The sequence below is a fragment of the Monodelphis domestica genome, chromosome 4 (assembly GCF_027887165.1).
Source record: "Monodelphis domestica isolate mMonDom1 chromosome 4, mMonDom1.pri, whole genome shotgun sequence".
Taxonomy (NCBI): domain Eukaryota; kingdom Metazoa; phylum Chordata; class Mammalia; order Didelphimorphia; family Didelphidae; genus Monodelphis; species Monodelphis domestica.
This window is the reverse complement of record NC_077230.1, coordinates 164,533,824-164,543,452: the sequence shown is the minus strand read 5'-3', so window position 1 is coordinate 164,543,452 and position 9,629 is coordinate 164,533,824. Positions and strand designations below refer to the sequence as shown.

The window sequence follows — 9,629 nt, the reverse complement described above, 5'->3', positions numbered from 1 at the left end:
AAAAAAAAAAAAAAATCCTTCCCTTTATTTTTAGACCCTAAACAACTGGAAATTATGTGTTTCAAGTTAAGCTGCTTTGAAGAAAAAACTAGCCTTAAAAAAAGATCTGGCTAACAATTCCCACCATTGCACTTTTTACAACTCTGGCATTAATCACTGCCATGGCCTGAGGCCAGTGTCCGATTGGTCTGGAGATTTTACTTTACAACCTGAGAACTCTGGCTGGGTCCCAGTAACTCTGCTGCCATACACCCAGCTCAGACTTCTCTCATTGCTTGCTATATTTCATGGATTGTACAGCAGGCTCCAAGTCTTTAAGGTTATCTGATGCCGATGAATGAAGATAACAGCTTATAATAGAAGGGGTAAGTCACACAAACTGTATTTTTGTCACTACTTGAATTTTAAATATTTACCATTTCCTAGAATGATTTGCATTGCTTGAGGTTCAGAGGCCAGATGTCACAAGTTTAAAGTCGCCTCTTTGTCTTCTTTATTTCTTCTAGGCTTAAGGTAAAGTAGGGCTCAAGGGGAGAATGATATCCCACAAGCCAGCAGCCTCATTTGTCTGCTTGCTGTTCAGTAAGGATTCCACACAGGCTGGCTGGTCATTATTCTAGGAGGCACAGAGAAGTAGAACTCTCACCTGTACGAACTCCTGACATTGCTTTGAGGTACACTTTAGCCAGGTTCCAAGGAGAGGGAATTTTCTGGCTTGGAGGATAGGAAAGTTGAGTTGATTGATCAAATAGTAATTTGGCTAATTTGACTGAAGCAAAAAGTAAGGAAAACAGTGGTGGAAAATAGGACTGAGAGGTAAGTTGGGGCTTTATTGAGGACTTTGGATGCTAGATAGAAAAGTTTGTATGTTATTTAGTAGGCAATAAACTGGGGAATTGCTGAAAGTTTCTGAGCAGGTAGGTGATACAGTGGATGGATTACTAAGCATGGAGTCAAGAAGACTCATCTTCTTAAGTTCAAATCCAGCCTCAGACACTTAGCTGTGTGATCCTGGACTGGTTACTTTATCCTGTTTGTCTCAATTTCTTCTGTAAAGTGAGTTGGAGAAGGAAATGGCAAATCACTCCAATATCTTTGCCAAGAAAACCCCAAATGGGGTCACAGAGGGTCATAAAGAACTCAACAACAAGTGTTGATTAAGCGCCTACCATGTTTCAAGCACTGTGCTAAGCAATAAGGATAATTAGAAAAGCAAAAGACAGTTCCTTGCTCTCAAGGAACTTACAGTCTAATGGAAAAGACAATATGAAAACAGTTATATACAAATAAGACATAGACAGGATAAATTGGAGATAATCAAGGCAGAGAAGATAAGGGTTATCTGAACAGGAATCTTGTGGAAGATGAAATTTTAGCTACACTTAACACAATACCAGGTGTATATAGGTGAGTCTAACCTAACCTAATCATAGAATCAGAGATAGAAGCGAGTCTTAGAGATCATCTAGTCCAACCTGCCTTGGTTTAAAGGTGAAGAATTGAGACCCAAAAGAGTTTAGTTAACTTGCCCAAATTTAATCAAGTGGTAAGTAATAAGTGGCAAAGTCAGGGTTTAAACCCTGATCTTCTGATCCATACAGTGTTCTTTCTTTCTATTAAATACATAAATGTATTTATTTGTTAAATTATAGGTAAACATTATAAACACTCATTTTAAAATATTTTGAATTCCAAACTCACCCAATCTCTTCCTTGAGAAAGCAAGCAATTTGATACAGACTATACATGTGAAATCATATAAAACATCATATCACTCATGTTACAAAAAAGGAGAGAAATAAAGTTTTAAAAGTACAGCATTCTTTCTACTATATGGAAAGGAGGCCATTTCTCTTTCCTGAATGCTCTACCAGGATTGTCCACAATGTCCTCCTTGACATTATCTCAAATAGGAAATCTCCACCTAATCTATTGTTAATTTTGACCTTGGTGACAACTCCTTTTAACTTGACCTTGACACCAATGCCTCAGCTCCCTCCATTGCCTGCCAGAAAGACCAAGGTTTCTCAGAGAAACTCTGTTATTAAGATTTTGCTCCATGAACTAAGACAATTGTACAAAAAATCAAGCCATCCCCAATGACAAATGGTCAAGGGACATGAATGGGCAGTTTTCACAAGATGAAATCAAAACTATCAATAAGCACATGAAAAAGTATTCTAATCCCTCCTGATTAGAGAAATGCAAATCAAAACAACCCTCAGGTACCACCTCACACATAGCAGATTGGCCAGCATGACAGCAAAGGAAAGCAATAAAGGTTGGAGGGGATGTCTCCCAAAAATGAGACACTAATACACTTATGGTGGAGTTGTAAATTGATCCAACCATTCTGGAAGGCAATTTGGAACTATGCCCAAAGGGTGCTAAAAGACTGTCTGCCCTTTGATCCAGCCATAGCACTGCTGGGTTTGTACCCCAAAGAGATTATAAGGAAAAAGATTTGTACAAGAATATTCATAGCTGCACTCTTTGTGATGGCCAAAAATTGGAAAATGAGGGGATGCCCATCAATTGGGGAATGGCTGAACAAATTGTGGTATATGTTGGTGATGGAATATTATTGTGCTCAAAGGAACAATGAACAGGAGGAATTCCATGTGAACTGGAATGACCTCCAGGAACTGATGCAGAGTGAAAGGGGCAGAACCAGGAGAACATTGTACACAGACTGATACACTGTGGCACAATTGAATATAATGGACTTTTCTATTAGCAGCAATGCAATGACCCAGGACAATTCTGCGGGACTTATGAGAAAGAATGTTATCCACATTGAGAGGAAGAACTGTGGGAGCAGAAACACAGAAGAAAAACATATGATCAATCACATGGTTTGATGAGGATATGATTAGGATTTTTATGTAAAAGATCCCTCTACTGTAAATATGAATAATATGGAAATGGATTTTGAACAATGACACATGTATAACCCAGTAGAACTGCTTATTGGATTTGGGATGGGGGAGGTAAGGAATGGGGGGGGGTCATGAATCATGTAACCATGGAAAATATTCTAAATAAATAAATTAATTTAAAAAAATATTTTGCTCCATGGATTTAAGCATAGCCACAATGATTCACATAACTGAACACAAGACCCATTCTCCAGTCTCTTTGGAGGTAAAGGTTGCTGAGTTACCTGATCCTATGTCCTATGGACATATCCCATAGAAAGAGGGATGGGATTTAGATTTAGAGAACCTTGGACAAATCAGCTCACATTTCAAGGCTTCAGTTTCTTTATTTGTAAAAATATAGGAATTGAACTAGATGATATATAAAATGCCTTTCGGCTCCAAATCTATGAGCCAAACATCCTAGGACCTCTCAGGATATTGGAACAAAGAACCAGGTCATATGAACAGTTTAATAAGCCCCTGACATTTCACTCCTTTACTCACAAATGGATGAAGGTGAGAGAAGAACTTCCAATTGACTGGATTCAATATAATATTTTCAGATTCTTCCTCACAACCATATTGATACAATTCTGTTGCCCTTGACTCTCAGTGTCAAATCACAATCTAGCTCTGTCATCCATCAAAAACCAGGAAAAAAAAACAAACAGAAAAAACCCCCAAACTACAAACAATTTCTTTTTGGTGGTGCATCATTTGATGGGGAGGGAAAGGATGAGGAGGTGAGATGAGCTTTATTTGAAGCACCAGTTCCAATTTCTCTAATTTATTATCTTTGCACCAATATTAGACAGAGATAAGGAAGGTGTGAGAACTGAGACCCATTGACAGACATACTGAAAAAATGTCGGTAAGAAGAAATGAGAATTTGAACTAGGGGAGCAGGAAGGGGAATAGAGAGAGGGGGGACAGATACAAGAGATATTTTGTGGGGGGTAAAATAAATAAGAATTAGCTTTACATGATTGCACATGTAAAATCTATACCAGATTGCTTATGGGGTGGGGAAGTAAAGGGAGAGAATTTGAGATTCAAAATTCTTTTTAAAATGTTGGAAAATGGGGGCAACTAGGTGGTTCAGTGGATTGAGAATGAGACCCAGAAACCCAAGGCCCTGAGTTCAAATGTGACCTCAGATGCTTCACAGCTATATGACCCTGGGCAAGTCACTTAACACCCCACCCCACTCATCTAGACCTAACTATCCTTCTGCTTTGGAACCAATACACAGTATTGATTCTAAGAGGGAAGAGAAGAGTTGTTGTTGTTGTTTATGTTGGAAACTGTTTTCACATGAAATTAGGGAAAAAATAAAAAAAGATCATTTTGATTGTCCAACTCATTGTGACCCAACTTGGAATTTTCTTGGCAAAGAGACTAGTTTGCTATTTCCTTCTCCACCTCATTTTTTAAAAACCTTTACCTTCCATCTTAGAATCATTACTAAAATTCCAAGGCAGAAGAGTTGTAAAAGCAATTGGGGTTAAGTGACTTGCTCAGGATCACACAGCTAGGAAGTGTTGGAGGACAGATTTACACCCAGGACCTCTCATCCCTAGACTTGACTCTCTTTATACACTGAGCCACTTAGCTGCTCCTCCAGCTCATTTTAGCAGAGGAAGAAACTGAGACTGAAATTGAATGATTTGCCCAGAGTCCCACAACTAATAAGTGTCTGAGGCCAAATTTAAACTCAGGTCTTCCTGACTCTACTGTACCTCGCTGCTACTTTCTTCTATTCACCTTCAATTATATTTTGTTTCTATTTCTTTATCAAGAAGAATGATCTATGACCTGGGAAGGCTAAAACAAAATGAAGAGGAACTTGAAGTCCAAGATAAGGGAGAAGATGGTAACAGAATATAAAGGCTCTCAATGAGGTTATAGCAAGAGGCACAGGTGAGTTGCATCCCAGAATGCTTAAAAAAAAAGATTTTGGCATAGGATTGTTTTGTTTTAAAAGTATCTTTTATTATTTAAAAGCTTTATTGAATTCTTTTAACATTGCCAAATTTCTCCCAACATTTCTCCCCTCCTGATTCCAGAGAACCATTGCATATAAATAATAACATTTTTTAAAATATATTTTATTTGATCATTTCCAAGCATTATTCATTAAAGACATAGATCATTTTCTTTTCCTCCCCCCCCCCCACCCCCCATAGCCGACGCGTAAGTCCACTGGGCATTAGATGTTTTCTTGATTTGAACCCATTGCTTTGTTGATAGTATTTGCATTAGAGTGTTCATTTAGAGTCTATCCTCTGTCATGTCCCCTCAACCTCTGTATTCAGGCAGTTGCTTTTTCTCAGTGTTTCCACTCCCATAGTTTATCCTTTGCTTATGAATGGTGTTTTTTTTCTCCTGGATCCCTGCAAGTTGTTCAGGGACATTACACCGCCACTAATGGAGAAGTCCATTACGTTCGATGATACCACAGTGTATTAGTCTCTGTGTACAATGTTCTCCTGGTTCTGCTCCTCTCACTCTGCATCACTTCCTGGAGGTTGTTCCAGTCTCCATGGAACTTCTCCACTAAATAATAACATTTCTTAAAGAAGGAGAAAAAATAAAAAGAGGAAGAATAAAAAAAGCAAACCCAATAAATACCCCCCCCCCATCCAATATCTGCAATGTTCTTTACTCATAGATTTCCCACCTCTGCAAAGGAGTGAGATATGGGGATGTTTCCACATCTCTTCTTTAGAGCCATCCTTATTCCTTGCAATGCCTTTAATTGATGTCTTTTATTTTTACATTATTATCATCTCTGTTTTAAAATTATGTTGAAGGAGAGAGGTGCCCCAGGACTGGAGGAAAGCAAATATTCCAAATATAAATAGATGGAACAATAAGCACAGCTTCAATTTCTGGAATTTTCTACAATTTCAGTTTCTAGAAATTTTCTAGAATTTCAGCAGGAAAAGTCTATCAAAGTGGAAAGATTACTGTTTTTGGAGTCATTGGACTGGACTTCCAATCCTAACTCTAAAGTCATGGAAGTTTTCCAGCAGAGAAATGATGAGAACAAAGTAGCATAAAAAGATTAATCTAGGGTCAATTTGCTGGTTTCACTAGAGAGATTAGAGATGGGAGGCATAGAGACCAGTTAGGAGGCTATTAAGATCATTTAAGCCTGAAGCAATAAAGGTCTTAATTAGAGAGGTGGCAAATGAATTTGAGTTGGCCCATAGAATTATACCAAAGATTAATATCTCCTAATTTTCTCACTTTGTTTCATGGGCTATCACACCAAGAGTTCTACAAGAAAGCCCTCAGGAAATTTCATAGATTCTTTGTGGAGAATTTATGGAAGAATATGGACAGAAGTCACACAGGATGTGGCATTATGGACTGGTTCTCCAGATGTAGTACTGTATCCGTTTAAGAACTAACATATTCAATTTATAAAAAAGTTGACCAGACCTTTCTTTTAAATAGGAAGACTTTCCCAAATCCCAAGTGCGTTTAAGATTTTAGTCTGGAGGTCTGAAGCTATTATCCTTTCAATCTACCAGCATTTGTAGTTGCAGGTATCTTTAAATACTTCTAAGTATGACTTCTGTTCACCACACAGAGTTGAAGATAACCCTGGGTCCATCCCTTGGAATTCTTCCCCATAGTCTGCTCTCTGGCTCACTATGGAAGCCCATGGAGAGGAAAAACTGACAGATTGTACTCTGAAAGCATGAGAAATGGTCCCCAAATCCTTTGATTTGGTGACAGAATTTTTTTTATCCTTCTCTATAGTTTAGGACTATAGAGAAATGATGAGAACAAAGTAGCATAAAAAGATTAATCTAGGGTCAATTTGCTGGTTTCACTAGAGAGATTAGAGATGGGAGGCATAGAGACCAGTTAGGTCTCTATGCCAGTTAGATCCACCAAATTAAACCTGAGATCAAGCCCTTGGTTGTGCAGGAATTTAACTGGTCCTAGCTCCTATGGGAATACCATCAGTTCTATGGTTATCTGTTCAGGGTCTCCCAACAGGCATAAAATCATCAAGTTAGCAGGTATTTTTCTTTCATGACATTTGCTGCTGGTTTGCTTGGGGTAGGGCTTTGTTTTGTGATTAGAAGTATAAAATGCCTTTCAGGGATGTAAGATCATCCAGACAGCATAGTTGAGAAGGTGTTGAAATAGCCACAAGAGAACTATAAGAGGAGCAGTAAACTGCAAAACTATTTAGGATGAGGCTTAGGCCAGGTTCCTGCTGGTCAGTGAGGTTTAAAGCCAGGTTCCAGGTTGAGAGAGGCTCCAATGGATCCACCTGATCAATGAATTTTTTGGAGGCTAGGCTCCCCATTACAAGTAGGAGTAATGGACCTGAAGGTCAGAGGGATTTCCAGAAGGAGAAATGAGGCAACTAAAAATAGAGATGCCTCTGGACCACAGCATTTTCTACACCATAGAAATGAAACTTTTACATTTTTTAAATGCAACTTTATTTAATTTTCAGTTCCAGATTCTCTCCCTCCATCCATCCATAGAGAAGGAAATGCAAAACACATTTCAAGTATGAAATCATACAAAATAAACTTATGCTTCAGACACATTACAACAGCAACAACAATAACAAAACAAGAAAAAGAACCAAAAAATGTGCTTCAATCTTCACTGAGTCTACATCTAAAGACAAGTAGCATTTTTCGATTTTTTGAAACTGTGGTGAGTCATTGTGTTGATGGGAGTTCCTAAGGCTTTCACTGTTGATTATCTTTACAATATTACTGTTACTGTGTAAAGTGTTCTATTTCTGCTCATTTCACTTTACACCAGTTCACATAAATCTTTCCAAATTTTTCTAAAACTATCCCCTTCTTCACTTCTTAAAGTACAACACTATTCCATCACATCCACATACTCTAACTTGTTCAGCTATTTCCCAATTGATGAGCATCCTCTTAGTTTCCAATTTTTTGTTATAACCAAAAAGCCCCAAAACAAATTGCTATAGATATTTTCGCACATATGGGTCTTTCCCCTTTTTCTTTGATCTCTTTGGAGTATAGACCTCATTGGAGCATTTTTTATAAATCAAACAAACAAACAAACTATGCATAGTTTAACAGCTTTGGGGGGACACAAATTGCTTTTCAGATGGTTAGACTAATTCACAGATCTACCCACAATGAATTAATGTATGTATTCCCCTATTTTTCCTCTAGCATTTATCTAAAATGATAATCTGTTTATCTAAATTTATATTATTTATATTTATCTACATTTATCTAAAAAAGATAATCTTATGGGTATGAGTTGGTAGCTCAAGGATATTTTAATTTACATTTCTGAAATCATTAGTGATTTATAGAATTTTTTCACATGAATATTGATAGCTTTGATATCTTCCTCTGAAAACTGTCTGTTTATATTTCTTGATCATTTATTTATTGGGGAATGGCTCTTATAAACTTGTCTCACTTCTTGATATGTTTGAGATATGAGACAACTTATAAATTTGCAGACAATTTTAAGGGTTATATCAGACCAAAGTTTTCCAACTAACCTAACCTAAATTAATAATAATATTCACTATATCGTATATATTTTATTTAGTTTATATTTTTATATTTATACTTTATATATTATATTTGTACTTATATATAAATTTAATTTATATAGTTCTTCACTATAATCTTATGAGATAGGTGCTTTTTTTTTTACTCCTATTTTATATGAGGAAATAAGAGACAGAAAGACATTAAGTGACTTGCCCAGGGTCACACAGCTAGGAAGTGTTAGATACTCGATTTGAATTGAAGTCCTTCTGCTTAGGTGTCCTTTGTTCTATCTACAGTACCACTTAAGCTGTCACTATCCATTGAGTGCACTCAATTGATTTTGGTTCTGTTAATTCAGTGATTACCCAGCTAAAGGATCTATTTTGTGGTTTTTGCTTCTCATGATACCAATTAATTTTTTTTTCTTTAAGCAGAACCAGGAGAACATTGTACAGAGTAAAAGCAATATTAGGGAATGGTCAACTGTGATGGTCTTAGCTACTCTCAGAAATGCAATGATCCAGGACAATTCTGGGGGACTAATGACAAAGAATGCTATCCACCTGCTCTGTTGGAGTCAGAATGCAGATCAAAGCATACGATTTTTCACTGAATTTTATTTGGGTTTTTGTTTTGGGGTTGTGGCTTTATATGATTATTCATTTACAAAAGTGATCAATATAGACATTTGTTTTGCATGATAATATATGTATCACCCAGACTGAATTGCTTGCCAGCTCCAAGAGGGGGAAGGAAGGGTCAGAGGAAGACAGTTTGGATCATATGACTTCAGAAAACTCATGGAAATGTATTACATGTAATTGGTAAAATAAAATAACTTTATAATAAAAAATAAAAGATTTATCTCATTTTTTTCCTTCTCTGACAACTCCCCCGCAAATCTCAAGCTATTATTCAGTTTTAGGCTCCCAGATTTATCCCTCTGTGTAAGATCTACCCCCAATCCTCTCCTTGCTTCCTCCTTCTAACCTCTGTTTTTTTTTTCTCCCCAATTTAGGGTAAGCTTATAATTTTTATTTTTAGAAAATAACCTGGAGGAGAGGTGTGCCTCAAGGGAAAAAGGTGAGCTACATAGTTTTGAGGGGAAAAAATCATTTTTATAGGAAGGGTTTGGTTTGCTTGACCAGACCCTTTCTTTGAGTGATTTGGCAGAAGTGAA

At 37.0% G+C, this 9,629-nt stretch overlaps 1 long non-coding RNA gene across 1 annotated transcript; it reads left to right on the top strand.

The window, feature by feature from the left end:
• The first annotated feature begins 242 nt into the window (after nt 1-242).
• Nucleotides 243-8,675, top strand: LOC130458881 (uncharacterized). The gene is made up of 3 exons (XR_008918248.1): nt 243-365; nt 4,721-4,841; nt 7,405-8,675. It is a non-coding gene; the product is annotated as an uncharacterized LOC130458881 (long non-coding RNA).
• Nucleotides 8,676-9,629: the final 954 nt, after the last annotated feature.